The sequence below is a fragment of the Anolis carolinensis genome, chromosome 1 (genome assembly GCF_035594765.1).
Source record: "Anolis carolinensis isolate JA03-04 chromosome 1, rAnoCar3.1.pri, whole genome shotgun sequence".
Lineage (NCBI taxonomy): Eukaryota > Metazoa > Chordata > Lepidosauria > Squamata > Dactyloidae > Anolis > Anolis carolinensis.
Window position 1 is genome coordinate 259,660,657 of NC_085841.1, and position 8,847 is coordinate 259,669,503.

An 8,847-nucleotide genomic window follows, 5' to 3' on the forward strand; every position below is an offset into this window, starting at 1 on the left:
AAATAGTATTACGACCCAAATTCAGTTCATTCAGCCCTCATGGTATACAAGAGTATCTGATTAGTAGAGATAAATTAGGTTCAAATCTTCAGTCATGGTGTCTTATGGAACAGCTTTGGAGCAGTTGCATCTCCAAATGTAATCCTTCGCACAGTTTGATAGATCAAAAACTAGGGCAAATATCCAATTCTATCATTTTAACAGAAAGACAGCAAAGTAGTTAGTTTAACTGAGAAAAATACATACCCATTTCCCCACATTGCTCTTCTATAGCCATGTTTGTATTCTAAAATTGCACCGCTTCAGTTTTCTAATCTGGCTTCGTTTATCAGCTTCTAGGTTTGTCTTTAGATCCTCATTGTTGCTTGGGTCTAGTTCTTACAAAGACTTACTCTTTTTGAGAACTTCAAAAAGATCTTCACAACATGCTTTGGTTAGTTCACATGAATTGAGCCTAAGATAAAAATAAGAACATGTTATTGCACGTCAATGAAAAAGCAAAATCTGCATAAAAATCTGCTGAAGATAACCCCCCAGAAACCTTAATATCCTTCATAGGTTTCTTTGCAGCTCTGATCTTAAGAAAGCTTTTGTCACAATAAGTGTACTGTTTTTAGGGTACCACAATACACTTTGATTTTACTTTTAGAAAAGGACCTTTGGAATCAAAGGTTTTCTATTTTCTAAACCTTGTGTTAATGAATTTTAAAGAATAGAATAATGATACAAAGATGCTGATAAATTGGTGTAAGGTCCCCTATATGTTAGAGTCTGGTATATGGAAAAAGAAAAAAAGGAAGTTCTTCCAAGTATTTTGGAAGAATCTTGACTTCATTATTTTGTGATGTTAAAATTTTCATTGGCTGATTTTGGCCAGAAATTGACCAATGGGTCAATTTTAACTAATTCATTCTTGTGCCTATCTGTTTGAGCCTTCTGTTTTAAGGTCTAAATCATGCTGATTTAGGCATCCTTTCCAGCATTATATTTATGAACATGTTTTCCTAATATGTGTATCTTGGGGTACTGAAGAAGAACTACTGTTCTAGTTTGCCTTTTGATACAGATACAGGCAGTCCCCAAGTTACAAACATCTGACTTACAAATTACTCATAGTTAAGAACAGGGATGAGACAACAGGAAGTTGTAACTAGGAAACCACCTCTTGAATATTTTTCACCTAAACTATGGAACTCATGGGAGTGTCATAGGTTTACGGGCAATTTAAAGGTACACAATGTTTTTCGATCTTAGGCCTTAGATTGGATCTTGAGACAATGCTGAAAAAGCTGTTATTATTTTTACGTAAAAAGACCCGATATGATCATGGCAGCTTATTCAATTCCAATAGGATATAATTCTTCATGAAATTTCTTTTCAACAAAGCAAGAAATAATTTTCTTCCCCTATTCAGATCTTAAAGACTATTCATAATTTGGGACTTATGCAGTGCAAAATTCCCATTGGATTTTCTGCATGGAAACAAATATTTTGACATAGAAATATGAATTATTCTGCAGAAAATGCTGTTTTTTTTAATAAAATTGAATATTTCAGAATAAAAATATAGCATCTCAACTGTGTGTAAATGTTACACAGAGCTAATTCCCAAACACATCTTTGTGAAGCTCTGCTTGTTTTGCCCTGGGATTTTTGGATCCATATTCTTCTCTCATTCCCTGAATTAGAGTAGGAAAAGATGTGAGAAGCAAGTCAGCTATACACTGGATGTATATCAAAGCTGCAGTGACTTCAAGATACATTGCTTACTGGTCACTTTTGATAATAAACCTTAAGAAGGAAGCAAAGGACTCAAACCTTACATTGACCCAGGACTGGGTAGTCCATAGACAGAGGAAATGGGCTCCTCCCCAAGCTACCCTCCTCTAGAGGAGCTAGAAAGTTACAATGCAACTGTTCTGGAAAATAACCCAGCGAAATTGCAGGTTCTGCAATGTGCCTGAGACAGATTTCACCCACTTTACTGACAGAGGTAAAGGACAAAATCCTGACATATTCAGGGAGACTAGTACCTTCTGCTGCACCTCATATCAGAATAGATATGTAGGCATTGTAGTAGAACTATTTGGTTATATATACTTCTCTCCTTTAATACTTAGCCACTACTCTATTCACCCTCCTAGAGGATAAAAAGGTAAGCATTTTCCCAAGGGGAGCCATACAAAGTGAATAGAAATAACTGTCCTCTCCTGTCCAACATAGGATAGCTTTTTCTCATATGATGCTAATAAAAAGGAACCAGGTTCTTACAGTAAATATATCAACAACTTTTGAGGTCATGCAGCGGGAAGGCTGGTGCTGCCTATGAACCATCAGCTGAGCACCTGCAGTTTGCAGTCAAGATGTATCAGTATTTCACAGAGCTTTGTCAGTCCATCTATATTGTTAAAGTCTCAAGTAGAGCTCTCTCAGGTTCTGGTTTTAGAATGACAGCAGCTAATTTCATGCATGACTTGGATTGGAGGTTACAGCAGCGCAACCTGAAAGTGCAAGACAAGTTGAAATAAATATGAATAAATTTTAGGATATTACATTGGATTTGAAAAAGAAACCCTACTTTTAAATATGTTCTGCAACAAATTTAATACATTCCAATGAATTATTTTGGCTTCCTCACTGGCAAGCAGCTTTCTCATCATGATCATATGCATGAACTTCCTTGTTAGTATGGATTGCTCTGTGGCAGAACATATGCTTGCTTGCAGAAGGTCACAGATTCAATCCTTGACATGTCTAGTTAACATAGGAGCCTCCAGTGGCGCAGTGGATTAAACCCTTGTGCCAGGTTGCTAATCTGAAGGTTGCCGGTTCGAATTCAACCCGGGAAGAGCATGGATGAGCCCCCTTTATCAGCTCCAGCTCCATACGAGAACATGACAGAAGCCTCCCACAAGGATGGTAAAAATATCAAAACATCCAGGCATCCCTTGGGCAAAGTCCTTGCAGAAGGCCAATTCTCTCACACCAGATCCGACTTGAAATTTCTCAAGTCACTCTTGACTCGAAAAAAAAAATCTAGTTAACATTAGGTATCTGATGACATATTTTTCTGAGGTTCTGGAAAGGGGATGCTTCTGGCAGGCAGACCCAATTTCATACCATTCACTGCTGGTTTTGTTTTGGTTACACCATCATGCAGTGTTCTCTGACCATGGAGCATACTCTCACCCCACTTTTTGATGCCTATAAACTATGTTGGCAATCAAAGGGAATGATATGGTGATAGACCAAATATTTTTGACATGGAATAAGGCAGCTTCCAGTGGTTCTAATATTCTAAAGATTATTGGGAAATGTTCTTTTAAAGGTCACAAATGTTAAACTGTTGCCATTTCTTTCTTAGAGTGCGATCTGTGCTTGTCTGCCATTTGACTAAACATGTACGGGAATGTGCTATAATAGTCTTCACCTGCGCACTTTAAGCACCCATTATTTTTGGGCTTCCTTTAAGACAGTGGTTCTCAACCTAGGGTCCCCAGATATTTTTGGCCTACAACTCCCAGAAATCCTAGCCAGTTTACTAGCCGTTAGGATTTCTGGGAGTTGAAGGCCAAAAACATATGGGGACCCCAGGTTGAGAACCACCGTCTTAGGAGATGACGTTCTGACCCGATTATTATTTTGTGAAATGACATGAGATCATCCTGAATAGCAGACAATATTCTAATTTGGGCAACTGTGGAAGATTTCTGAGTAAGGATATGAAAAAAAAATCAAGTATTAAGTATCAAAAATCAAGTATCAAGTATTATCTTTTCGGAAGGCTATGAGAGTCTATGTAAAAAAATACTGTCTGGCTTTTTTTTTTTTTTGCACAGAAAACAATGTGTTGTATAGAGAAAACCTTTAAAATACATACGCACAATCGTTTTTGTGCCAAACATTTTTGCTTTAAAAATTTCCTTTAAATTTTGCATTAAAATTCCTTTCCAAAGCACTATTATTGAGAGGCAACAAACAAAAACAGATATTTTGTGACTTAATTGTTTCAGAGAGCTGTTTTGACATGTCAAACCATCACTTCTCATTGAGGACTTAAAGAAATGTCAATATTTAGCCTTCGTGGTCATGGCCTCTCCAATGACTGTCAGAAATGCTGATTTGTGGCTTAGAGATAGCAATGCAAGCTGAGAGCACTTTGCAGTAACTACATCATTTTGTGGCACATTAAGACTAACCTCTTATTTTCCATACGCTTTTTGCGACTGTAGACTTCTTAATCAGTTATTCCTGAAAAGTGTTAATTGTACATTGATGTGTTTATGGGCATTGAATGTTTGCCCTATGTGTGTATAATGTGATCCGCCCTGAGTCCCCTTCGGGGTGAGAAGGGCGGAATATAAATACTGTAAATAAATAAATAATAAATACATCAGCCTAAGATGCTGGCTGTCATTTGTGCAGGAAGATAAACCCGATGATAAAGGTAACATGTGCTTCCTTTAAGACTAAGAGGGAAAACTGGAGAAACACTCACCGAAGTATCTGTAGGCTGCAATTGGGATGCCTGAGTGCTTGCAGAATTTACTTACTATTACTTCTCATAGATCACTATGTTGTAAATTGAATTCTCTAAAGTAAGACACTCAAAGAAGACAACATCTCTGAAGTTACACCTCTTCAGCCTGAGGAAAACAAATATAGATTGCCAGCCAGACTAATCTTATTGCTTGAAAGCAAAATCATCAGATATTTAGTTTACTCTCTTTGAATGATGCGATAAAGGCTTATTAATAAGATGTGTCAGGGGACAGTTTGGGCAAAGAAGAGGACTTAGTCCAAATACGTAACAAAGTTGTGTTGTCGAAGGCTTTAATGGCCACAATCACTGGGTTGCTATGATTTTTTCCAGGCTGTATGGCCATGTTCCAGAAGCATTCTCTCCTGACATTTCACCCACATCTATGGCAGGCATCCTCAGAAGTTGTGAGGTATCATACCAAAGTTATCTTTATTGCACTTCGGATCTTTTGGTCCTTCAAAGAGGAAAGGTGAGTTTTCATCCACCTTTCCATTAAAGTATAAGCTAAACAAACAAAATTGTAAGTTGAGTATGAGAAATTGTTGGATTGTATAGGTAAAGGTAAAGGTTTTCCCCTAACATTAAGTCTAGTCATGTTTGACTCTGGGGGTTGGTGCTCATCTCCATTTCTAAGCCGAAGAGCTGGCGTTGTACCTAGACACTTCCAAGGTCATGTGGCTGGCATGACTGCATGGAGCGCAGTTACCTTCCTGCCTGAGTAGTACCTATTGATCTACTCACATTTGCATGTTTTCGAACTGCTAGGTTAGCCGAAGCTGGGGCTAACAATGGGAGCTTACCCCATTCCCTGGATTTGAACCACCAACCTTTCGGTCAGCAAGTTCAGCAGCTCAGCGGTTTAACCTGCTGCGCCTCTGGGTCAATGATAGGGAGCAGTATTTAGAAATTTAAGTCACATGGGACCAAAATGCTATAAAATATGTAAAGTGAAAGGCCCAAAGAGTCTTTAGATGTCTCCATTAATTTGGGAGCCAGTTCAGATAGGTGGATTGATGAATGGATGGATAGATAGATCTTGTCCATTAGCCTTCTTTAAATGATGGAGAAGTGGATTGAGTTTACATAACAGTTCATGGAATCATTTCCTTCTGCTTCCTGATTCCAGGACTGACACTGTTGCGTAAGACCATTGCTTATTTCAATAGATCTTTATGTCAATATTTGTTGAATAAGAACAGTAAACATTAAACATTTTGAAGGGAAGCCAAAATCTAATGGTCAAAGGTCAAACCTTTTGCTGTCAAAAAAGTTTAATTAAAACATTTTTCTAACTTTGGGAATAACTGTTCCCAAATGCCAATTAGTTATTTCTTTCATGTCATTTGTACTCTGTTGATCACATTCTACCCAGGGCAAATTCTACTAATGCTATTGAAATGTATTAATTTATAATAAGCCCCAATCTGGTGATTCCACTTACAGTGCTTTGCGGTGAAGAAGCAACCAATGAGCACCTTTCTACCATTAATGACAAAGTGCTTTCAAATTAGAGACGGTCGTTTCTTCAGTTTGGGGAGGTTGCATTGGACTCCCACAGTCCTTCTGAGGTCACACTCCATTTCACTGCTACCTAAATTTTGTAGCAACTGCAATAGCTCTATGATGTTGGAGGGTGAACAAGCGTACTCTAGTTCTAGAGAAGTCTTTAGTTCCACAGTGGTTCTCAACCTATGGGTCCCCAGATATTTTGGCCTTCAACTCCCAGAAATCCTAACAGCTGGTAAACTGGCTGGGATTTCTGGGAGTTGTAGGCCAAAACACCTGAGGACCCACAGGTTGAGAACCACTGCTTTAGGAAGAGTCTCATAGGATTTTAGATGAAACAGAGACCTTATTAGCAGGTTGATTTTTCAGTGCTAGGAAAGGAAGGTGGGTGCAATAAGGAGAGGGCTCAGTATTGGCTGGATTAGAAGAAGACATCCGATGCATTTGAATGCAGTTTGATATCACTTGGACTGCCATGGCTCAACGCAATGGAATCACTGGAGTTGTAGTTCGTTGAGGCACTAGCACTGTTTCACAGAGAAGACTACAGGCCTTGTGAAAATATAATTCCGGGATTTTATAGCACTGAGCCAAGGCAGTTCAAGTGGTGTCAAACTGCATTCATTCTTCAGTGTGTAGGTGCACCCTAACATAAAGAAACAAATTCGCTTCTTCAAGTGCAGCATTGATCAGTTGGTAAGTGGCTGTGACTTTTCCGGGCTGTATGGCCATGTTCCGGAAGCATTCTCTCCTGATGTATCGCCTGCATCTATGGCAGGCATCCTCAAAGGTTGTAAGGTATGTTGAAAACTAGACAAGTGGGGTTTACTGTATATATTTGTGGAAGGTCCAGTGTTCTTGTCTGTTTGAGGCAAGTGTGAATTGTGCAATTCACAGCATTGAATAGCCTTGCAGTTCAAGGTCTGTCTGTTTACTGCCCGGGGGAATCCTTTGTTGGGAGGTGTTAGCTGGCCCTGATTGTTTCTTACCTGCAATTCCCCTGTTTAACTAGTAGAGTCTCACTTATCCAACCTTCGCTTATCCAACGTTCTGTATTATCCAACGCAGTTTGCCTTTATTATTTATTTATTTATTTATTACATGCATTTATACCCCGCCCTTCTCCCCAAGGGGACTCAGAGCAGCTTACATTCTGCCACGAGGGCCAGCAACAAATATACTATAAAACAAAACAATTAAAACATGATAAAAACATGATAAAAATGTGATAAAAAGTATATAAAAATTAAAACGCTGCAAGGCAGTGATATTACACCATCCTCAGTCATTCACTACTGCTACAATTACAGATTTGCGACCCAATTACATCAGCCAGTGAGCTTATTCGCTGAATGCCTGGGCGCAGAGCCAAGTTTTTAGTTTTCTTCTAAATCCCAGGAGGAAAGGGGTTTGCCGGATATCGCTGGGGAGGGAGTTCCACAGCCGGGGAGCCACCACCGAGAAGGCCCTGTCCCTCGTCCCCACCAGCCGCGCCTGCGAGGCAGGTGGGATCGAGAGCAGGGCCTCCCCGGAAGATCTTAAGGTTCTAACAGGCTCATAGGAGGAGATACGTTCGGATAGATAGGCAGGACCAGAACCGTTTAGGGCAGGGGTCCTCAAACTTTTTAAGCCGAGGGCCGGTCCACAATCCTTCGGACTGTTGAGGGGCCGGATTATCATTTGAAAAAAAACAACAAATAAATTCTGATGCACACTACACATGTCTTATTTGTAGTGCAAAAACAACAACAATGAAAGAACAATACAATATTTAAAAATAAAAATAATTTTAACCAACATACATTTATCAGGATTTCAATGTTCCCATGTGCTCCTGCTTCTGGCCAATGAGATAGTCAAGTTAATTAGGGTTGTTGTTGTTGTTGTTGTGTGCCTTCAAGTCATTTCAGACTTTGGGTGAGCCTAAGTCTAAAATGTATTTATTTATTATTTATTTATTTACTGCATTTATTTACTACATTTGTATCATACCCTTCTCACCCCAAAGGGGACTCAGAGTGGCTTACAAATTATATGTACATACAATATATTATATTATTAGCATAGCACAATATTAGCATTATATATTACTTTATTGAACTATACCACTATACTGTAATATTATTAGTAATATTATATGTAACATAGAATATATAACTAATATTATTATATGGTATTATTATTAGTGTTATATTGTATTACATTATAATATTATTATCAATATTATATGTATATCCAATATATTATATTATAAAACTGAGGGCGGGGGTCAGGTAAATGACCTCGGAGGGCCGCATCCGGCCCCCGGGCCTTAGTTTGGGGACCCCTGGTTTAGGGCTTTGTAGGTCAAAACCAGCACTTTGAATTGGGCTCGGTAGCATATCGGCAGCCAGTGGAGCTGGCTTAGCAGGGGGTTTGTATGCTCCCTGTAAGCCGCTCCCATTATTAACCTGGCTGCTGCCCGCTGCACCAGCTGGAGCTTTTAGGGATCTTTCTGGCTGGGCATTTTGAAGGCCCCTCCCCTAAACTACAAGCTCGGGGATTTCAGGAGGGATGCACACTTGCTTTTAACTCTAGTGCAGGCATGGGCCCTCCAGGTGTTTTGGACTTCAACTCCCACGGGAGTTGAAATCCAAAACACCTGGAGGGCCGGAGTTTACTCATTCCTGCTCCAGTGTAACCCCGAGACTTCCCTTCCTTCCGTTGCGCCTAAGCCCAGCCCCTTCCTGGGCTTTACTTCGGTAGCTGCGTCTCAGCCAATAGCCGGCCCCGTCGTGGAGGCGCGCGCTGCTCATTGG

General features: G+C 39.7%; 1 long non-coding RNA gene across 1 annotated transcript; it reads right to left on the reverse strand.

Annotated features, from left to right (window-relative positions):
- Positions 1-2,343: 2,343 nt before the first annotated feature.
- On the reverse strand, positions 2,344-8,782 carry LOC134295338 (uncharacterized). Its single transcript, XR_010001883.1, has 3 exons — positions 5,985-8,782; positions 4,499-4,646; positions 2,344-2,501 (listed from the first exon to the last, which is right to left on the reverse strand). It is a non-coding gene; the product is annotated as an uncharacterized LOC134295338 (long non-coding RNA).
- Between the last annotated feature and the right edge of the window lie 65 nt (positions 8,783-8,847).